The sequence below is a fragment of the Suricata suricatta genome, chromosome 12 (assembly GCF_006229205.1).
Source record: "Suricata suricatta isolate VVHF042 chromosome 12, meerkat_22Aug2017_6uvM2_HiC, whole genome shotgun sequence".
NCBI lineage: Eukaryota > Metazoa > Chordata > Mammalia > Carnivora > Herpestidae > Suricata > Suricata suricatta.
Genome location: NC_043711.1, coordinates 10,149,477 through 10,158,467, shown reverse-complemented (window position 1 = coordinate 10,158,467; position 8,991 = coordinate 10,149,477).

The window sequence follows — 8,991 nt, the reverse complement described above, 5'->3', positions numbered from 1 at the left end:
AAGGCTTTAGAACACACCTATGTGATCATATCACCCGAGATTACAGGAGTCAACTTCCTGCATGAAACAAAGGCATTTTCAATTTCTATAACTGTAGAAAATAAATCCCAGGAGTCTCATTTAAAAAATAATATTTTGTCTCTCCCTTATGAGACTAGGGTCTCTGGAGTTAGGAGAGAAAATTAGAATGCAAATACATCACACAGTTGGGACACAGACTTGGAATTCCCTGAAGGACTCTCATCCAATGAAAATCTCTTATCCTAGAAGGAGGTCCTCTGTTTAGAGGTTCTCACTGATAAGTCAGAATACCCCATCTGAAGTGTCCAATTCTGGTTTTGGAGAATCCCGTGTCCCCTAAATGTCTTCTTTCTCCTATCTGTCCCCATTCTGTTGGCTCACAATCTTGGAACTCCCAGCCCCTACAGCATTTCTTCTTTTTGCCTGCTTCTCCTTCCTCCTTCAATGTAGGCAATGTCTATATAATATCACTCAACCCTATGCTTCTGGAAGCATTTTACTAACACTTCATTAAAAGTTGCTTTAAACAGAAAGAGAAATCAATAAAGAAATACCATTCACAATTTCATGAAAAACCATAAAATACCTAGGAATAAACCTAACCAAAGATGTAAAAGACCTGTATGATGAAAACTATATATGACTTTTGAAGGAAACTGAAGAAGACACAAAGAAGTGGAAAAACATTCTATTCTCATGGATTAGAAGAATAAACAATGGAAAAATGTCATTATTACCCAAAGCCATTTACACCTTCAATGCAATCCCCATCAAAGTTGCACTAGCATTCTTATCAAAGCTAGAAAAAACTATCCTCAATTCGTATGGAACCACAAAAAAGCCCGAATAGCCAAAGTAATATTGAAGAAGAAAACCAAAATGAGAGGCATCACAATCCCAGACTTTAGCCTCTACTCCAAAGCTGTCATCATCAAGACAGTATGGTATTGGCACAAAAATAGACACATAGACCAAAGGAATAGAATAGAGAACCCAGAACTGGACCCACAAGTGTATGGCCAATTAATCTTTGACAAAGCAGGAAAGGGTATCCAATGGAAAAAAGACAGCCTCTTCAACAGGTGGTGTTGGGAGAGCTGGACAGCAGCATGTAGAAGAATGAAATTCAACCACTTTCTTACACTATTCACAAAAATAAACTCAAAATGGATAAAGGACCTGAATGAGAGACAGGAAACCATAAAAACCCTAGAGGACAAAGCAGGAAATAGCCCCCTAGACCTCAATCGCAGCAATTTTGTCCTTGACACATCTCCTGAGGCAAGGGAATCAAGAACAAAAATGAACTATAGGGACCTTATCAAGATAAAAACCTTCAGCAATGCAAAGGAAACAATCAAAAGAACTAACAGGCAACTGACAGAATGGGAAAAGATAGTGGCAAATGGCATATCAGATAAAGGGCTAGTATCCAAAATATACAAGGAACTCACTAAACTCAAATAATCCAGTAAAGAAATGGGCAGAAGACTGAACAGACACTTCTCCAAAGAGGACATCCAGATGGTCAACAGGCACATAAAACAATGCTCAGTGTCACTTAGCATCAGGGAAACACAAATCAAAACCACACTGAGATATTGCCTCACACTGGTCATAGTGGCTAAAATGAACAAATCAAGAGACTATAGATGCTGGCGAGGATGTGAAGAAATGGGCACCCTCCTACACTGTTGGTGGCAATGTAAACTGGTGCAGGCGCTCTGGAAAACAGTGTGGAGGTTCCTAAAAAAAAATTATCGATAGAACTCCCCTGTGACCCAGCAATAGCACTGCTAGGGATTTACCCAAAGGATACAGAAGGGCTGATACATAGAGGCACATGTACCCCAATGTTCATAGCGGCATTTCCTACAATAGCCAAATCATGGAAAGAGCCAGAATGTCCATCACCTGATGAATGGATCAAGAAGATGTGATATATATGTACAATGGAGTACTATATGACCATGAGAAATAATGAAATCTGGCCATTTGTAGCAAAGTGGATGGACCTCGAGGGTCTCATGCTGAGTGAAATAAGTCAGGCAGAGAAGGACACACACCATATGTTTGTACTCATAGGTCTAACAAGAGAAACCTAACAGAGGACCATGGGGAGGGGATGGGGGAAAGAGAGTTGAGGAGAGTGAGGGACACAAATAATGAGAGACTCTTGAATACTGAAAATGAACTGAGAACTGAAGGGGGAGGGGGAGGGAAGAAGGGGGATGGTCATGGAGGGGGACACTTGTGGGGAGAGGCACTGGGTGTTATATGGAAACCAATTTGACAATAAACAATTATAAATTTTAAAAAAACAGTTGCTTTACAGTAGGCACTAAGCAACATACAGTGGAGGAAGAAAGGTGTAAGAAATGGCCGCTTGTCTTGAGGAGCTCACAGTCTCAACAGAGCAAGAGGTAAAAATATAAACTAATGTGCTAACTTAAGAGGCACTGACACCTGATCAAAAGAATACAGTCAACTCTTACAGAAGAGAGGAGTGAAGGCTGCACAAACAAGCTAATAATTGTCCCGAGTCTTGATGTGGGTGAGGGCAGTAAGAGCACTCCTACAGCAATTATCCGGGCACCTAATGATGGAATTACTTGATACTTGCTACCAATAATCAGGGGGCAAGTATGACAATTCAAACATGACCCTGAGCAATTAGACAGCATTCAGATAGCAGAAATGCTCATACTGGATTCAGCTTTACTGTATTTATGAAAACATCTGAATGTCAGTGCAGATTTCATGACGGGATGTCCAGGATCAAGCTCTCCCTGTGAAAAACTGATCCTACAACAGTGTTAGACACAGACTGTTGAAATAGTCTAAGAAAACTAATTGTAAAAATAGTAAATCAATGGACCTCTTTGAGAAAAAAACATAACATAAATTATAAGTTTGCAACTTGGATGGATCTAGAGGGTAGAGTGCTCAGCGAAATGAATCTATCAGAGAAATACAAATAGCATTTTATTTCACTCAATGTGGAATTTAATTTAGAAAAATAAACAAACCCAGAAAAAAAGAACAGGCAAAACACCAGACTTTTAACACCGAGAACTGGTGGTTGCCAGAGAAACGGTGGCTGTGGTTGGATGAGATAAAGGGACTATAAGTACACTTCTCTCCATGAGCACTGAGCAGTGTATAGAATTCTTGTCTCATTACATTGTACACCTGGAATAATATAATATCTGTAAATTATACTTCAAAGAAAATAATGGTTGCGGAAGGAGGAAAGTAAAATATTCAGAAGTAGCACATTTTAATTTTTAAATGACCAACTTTCTTTTTTTTATAACCACTGTGTGAAATTTTAATTTCTTTTTTTTAATAGTTTATTGTCAAATTGGTTTCCATACAACACCCAGCGCTCTTTCCAACAAGTGCCCTCCTCCATCACCACCACCTCTGTTCCCCTCTCCCCCTTCCCCTTCAACCCTCAGTTCGTTTTCAGTATTCAACAGTCTCTCAAGGTTTGCATCCCTCTCTCTCCTCAACTCTCTTTCCCTCTTCTCCTCCCCCTGATCCTCCATTAGGTTTCTCCTGTTCTCCTGTTAGACCTATGAGTGCAAACATATGGTATCAGCCCTTCTCTGCCTGGCTTATTTCACTTAGCATGACACCCTCGAGGTCCATCCACTTTCCTACAAATGGCCAGATTTCATTCTTTCTCATGGCCATGTAATACTCCATATACACCACATCTTCTTGATCCATTCATCAGATGATGGACATTATGTTCTTTCCATGATTTGGCTATTGTGGAAAGTGCCGCTATGAATATTGGGGTATATGTGCCCCTATGCATCAGCACTTCTCTATCCCTTGGGTAAATCACTAGCAGTGCTATTTCAGGGTCATAAGAGAATTCTATTGATAGTTTTTTGAGGAACCTCCACACTGTTTTCCAGAACGGCTGCACCAGTTTCATTGCCACCAACAGTGTAGGAAGGTGCCAGTCTCTCCACACCCTCACCAACATCTATAGTCTTGATGTGTTCATTTTAGCCACTCTGACTGGTGTGAGGTGGTATCTCAGTGTGGTTTTGATTTGTGTCTCCAAATTTTTAATAGTTTATTGCCAAGTTGGTTTCCAAATAACGCCCAATGCTCTTCCCCGCAAGGGCCTCCCTCCATGACCATCACCCCCTGTCCCTTTTCCCCCTCCCTCGTCAGCTCTCAAATGACAAAATACACACACACACACACACACACACACACACACACACACACACACAGATGTCACTCAATGGAATAGGAGGGAGGCAAGAAATAAATCCTCATACATACGAATGAATAATTTTTGACAAGACTACCAGGACATTTCAATGCTAATTCACAGTCATTCTAAGAAATGGTGATGGGTAACCTAGATACACAAATGGAAATGGATGAAGATGGCCATTCTGTCCACCATCTACAAATATGACTCCAAATGGATCACAGATATAAACATATGGAATAAAACTGTAAATAAACACATAGAAGAACTCATAAAGGTACACTTTTATGACTCTGGACTTGCCAAAAGATTTCATGAATATAACAGCAAAGGCACAGGCAACTAGGTTAAAAAAAATACATCAAATTAAAATATTTGTGCATTGAAGGACACTATTTTCAAATGAAAAGGCAAACCACACAATGAGAAACGATGGTGAATCACACACTTGATAACAGGTTAACATCCAAACTATGTACTTGAAAGGAAACAAACAAATGAATTTTAAAAAGGTAGTGCTGAGGCGTGTGGGTGTCTCAGTCAGTTAAGCATCTCGTACTTGATTTCAGCTTGTGTTCTGTTCGCAGAGTTGTTGATTCAAGCCCCATGTCCAGCACTGCACTGAGCATGAGGCCTCTTTGGGATATGCTCTCTCAATCACTACTCTCTCACTTGCATGCTCTCTTTCTCTAAAACTAAAGAAAAAGATGGAAAAATTTTATCTAATTTTAGCGTAGTTAACACACAGTGTCATATTAGTTTTAGGTGTGCAGTACAATGAATTAACACTCCCATAATAATACTTTAATATATATACATTTTAAAAAACTGTTGTTGGGGATCTGGAGAAAGGGAAACTCTCTTGCACTACTTGTGGGAATGCAAATGGATACAACCACTGTAGAAAAGAACAAAAGTTCTTCACAAATTTAAAAATAGATTGGCCATTCTTTTTTTTTTTATAGTTTATTATCAAATTGGTTTCCATACAACACCCAGGGCTCTTCCCCACAGGTGCCCTCCTCCCTCACCACCACCTCTTTCCCCACCTCCCCCTTTCCCTTCAACCCTCAGTTCATTTTCAGCACTCAATAGTCTCTCAAGTTTTGTATCCCTCTCTCTCCCCAACTCTCTCTCTCCTCCCCTCCCCCTGGTCCTCCATTAGGTTTCTCCTGTTTTCCTGTTAAACCTATGAGTGCAAACATATGGTTTCTGTCCTTCTCTGCCTGACTTATTTCACTTAGCATGATACCCTCTAGGTCTATCCAATTTCCTACGAAGGGCCATATTTCATTCTTTCTCTTTGCCATGTAGTACTCCATCGTGAATATATACCACATCTTCTTGATCCATTCGTCAGGTGATGGACATTTAGGCTTTTTCCATATTTTGGCTATTGTTGATATTGCTGCTATGAACATTGGGGTACATGTGCTCCTATGCATCAGCATTTCTGTATCCCTTGGGTAAATCCCTAGCAAGGCTATTACTGGGTCATAAGGGAGTCCTATGGATAGTTTTTTGAGGAACCTCCACACTGTTTTCCCAGAGTGGCTGCACCAGTTTACATTACCACCAACAGTGCAGGAGGGTGCCCGTCTCTCCACACCCTCGCCAGGATCTATAGTCTCTTGATTTGTTCATTTTAACCACTCTGACTGGTGTGAGGTGGTATCTCAGTGTGGTTTTGATTTGTGTTTCCTTGATGATCAGTGATGTTGAGCATCGTTTCATGTGCCTGTAGGCCATCTGGATGTCCTCTTTGGAGAAGTGTCTGTTCATGTCTTCTGCCCATTTCTTCACTGGGTTATTTGTTTTGTGGGTGTGGAGTTTGGTGAGTTCCTTGTAGATTTTAGATACTAGCCCTTTATCTGATATGTCATTAGCAACTATCTTTTCCCATTCTGTCGGTTGCCTATTAGTTTTCTTGACTGCTTCCTTTCCAGTGCAGAAGCTTTTTATCTTGATGAAGTCCCAAGAGTTCAGTTTTGCTTTAATTTCCCTTGCCTTTGAGGATGTGTCGAGTAGGAGATTGCTGCGGTGGAGGTCTAGGAGGTTTTTCCCTACTTTCTCCTCGAGGGTTTTGATGGTTTCCTGTCCCACATTCAGGTCCTTCAGCCATTTTGATCTTATTTTTGTGTATGGTGTAAGAGACTGGTCTAGTTTCATTCTTCTGCATGTTGCTGTCCATCTCTCCCAGCACCACCTGCTAAAGAGGTAGTTTTTTGTTCCATTGGATACTCTTTCCTGCTTTGTCAAAAATTAATTGGCCATACGTTTGTGGAGCCAGTTCTGGGTTCTCTATTCTATTCCATTGGTCCATGTGTCTGTTTTTGTGCCAATACCATACTGTCTTGATGATGACAGCTTTGTAGTAGAGGCTAAAGTCTGGGATTGTGATGCCTCCCATTTTGGTTTTCTTCTTCAATATTACTTAGGCTATTCAGGGTCTATAGTGGTTCCATACGAATTTGAGGATAGTTTGTTCTAGATTTAAGAAGAATGTTGGTGCAATATTGATGAGGATTGCATTGAATGTGTAGATTGCTTTGGGTAGTAATGACATTTTCACAATGTTTATTCTTACGATCCATGAACAGGGAATGTTTTTCCATTTCCGGGTGTCTTCTTCAATCTCTTTCATAAGTTTTCTATAGTTTTCATAATATAGGTCTTTTACATCCTTGGTTAGGTTTACTCCTAGATATTTTATGGTTTTTCATGCAATCGTGAATGGGATCAGTTTCTTGATTTCTCTTTCGGCTGCTTCAGTTTTGCTGTATAATAATGCAACTGATTTCTGTACATTGATTTTGTACCCTGCAACTTTACTGAATTCATTGATAAGTTCTAGAAGGCTTCTGGTGGATTCAATTGGGTGTTCCATGTAGAGTATCATGTCATCTGTAAAAAGTGAAAGTTTGACATCTTCGTTGCCAATTCTGATGCCTTTTATTTTCTTTTGTTGTCTGATTGCTGATGCTAGGTCCTCCAGCACTATGTGAAATAGCAGTGCTGAAAGTGGACACCCCTGTCGTGTTACTGATCTCAGAGGGAAAGCTCTTAGTTTTTCCCCATTAAGGAAATATTGGGGGCGCCTGGGTGGCTCAGTCGGTTGAGCGGCTGGCTTCGGCTCAGGTCATGATCTCACTGTTCATGGGTTCGAGCCCCGCATTGGGCTCTGTGCTGACGGCTAGCTCAGAGCCTGGAGCCTGCTTCAGATTCTGTGTCTCCCTCTATCTCTAACTCTCCCCTGCTCACACTGTCCCTCTCTGTCTCTCAAAAATAAATAAAAGACATAAAAAAATGTTTTAAGGATAATATTGGCTATGCGCTTTTCATAAACTGCTTTTATAATGTTTAGGTAAGTTCCTTCTATTCCACTTTCTCAAGGGTTTTTATTAAGAAAGGGTGCTGTATTTTGTCAAATGCTTTTTCTGCATCTATCGACAGGATCATATCATTTATATCCTTTCTTTTGTTAATGTGATGGATCCCATGGATGGATTTGTGAATATTGAACCATCCCTGTAACCCAGGAATGAATCCCAATTGATCATGATGGATAAATCTTTTTATATGCTGTTGAATTGAATTTGCAGGTATCTTGTTGAGTATTTTTGCATCTGTATTCATTAAGGATATTGGTCTGTAGTTCTCTTTTTTGGCTGGGTCTCTGTCTGGTTTGGGTATCAAGGTGATGCTGGTCTCATAGAATGAGGTTGGAAGATTTCCTTCTATTTTTTTTAATAGTTTGAGAAGAATGAGTATGAGCTCTGCTTTAAATGTCTGGTAAAATTCCCCTGGGAAGCCATCTGGCCCTGGGCTCTTATTTGTTGGGAGATTTTTTATAACAGATTTGATTTCTTCACGGGTTATCAGTCTATTCCTGCTTTCTATCACTTCTCGTTTGAATTTTGGCAGTGCATGTGCATTTAGGAATATGTCCATTTCTTCTAGGTTGTCCAGTTTGTTGGCATATAATTTTTCATAGTAATCTCTGATGATTGCTTGTATTTCTAAGGGACTGGTTGTAATAGATCCTTCTTCATTCATGATTTTGTCTATCTGGGTGCTCTCTCTTTTTTTTCTGAGGAGCCTGGTTAGAGATTTATCAATAATGTTTATGTTTTAAAAAGAACCAACTCTTGGTTTCAGTGATCTGCTCGACTGTTCTTTTGGATTCTATTTGTTTATTTCTGCCCTGATCTTTATTATTTCTTTTCTTCTGCTGGGTTTGGGGTGCTCTTGCTGCTTCCCTTCTAGTTCCAGTAGGTGCTCTGTTAAATTTTGAATTTGCGCTTTTTCTAGTTTGTTGAAACTGGCCTGCATTGCAATATACTTTCCTCTTAGGACTGCTTTGTTGCGTCCCAGAGATTTTGGATTCTTGTATTTTCGTTTTCATTTGTTTCCATATATTTTTTAATTTCTTCTCTAATTGCCTGATTAACGCAATCTTTCTTTAGTAGGGTGGTTTTTAAGCTCCACATTTTTGGAGGTTATCCAGACTTTTTCCTGTGGTTAATTTCAAGTTTCATAGCATTGTGTTCCGAAAGTGTGCTTGGTATGATCTCAATTCATTTGTATTTTTGGAGAGCTGTTTCCTAAGCCTGTATGTGATCAATCTTGGAGAATGTCCCATGGACACTAGAGAATACAGTGAAAGTGTGCATGGTATGATCTCTATTCGTTTATACTTATGGAGAGCTGCTTTATGCCCCAGTATGTGA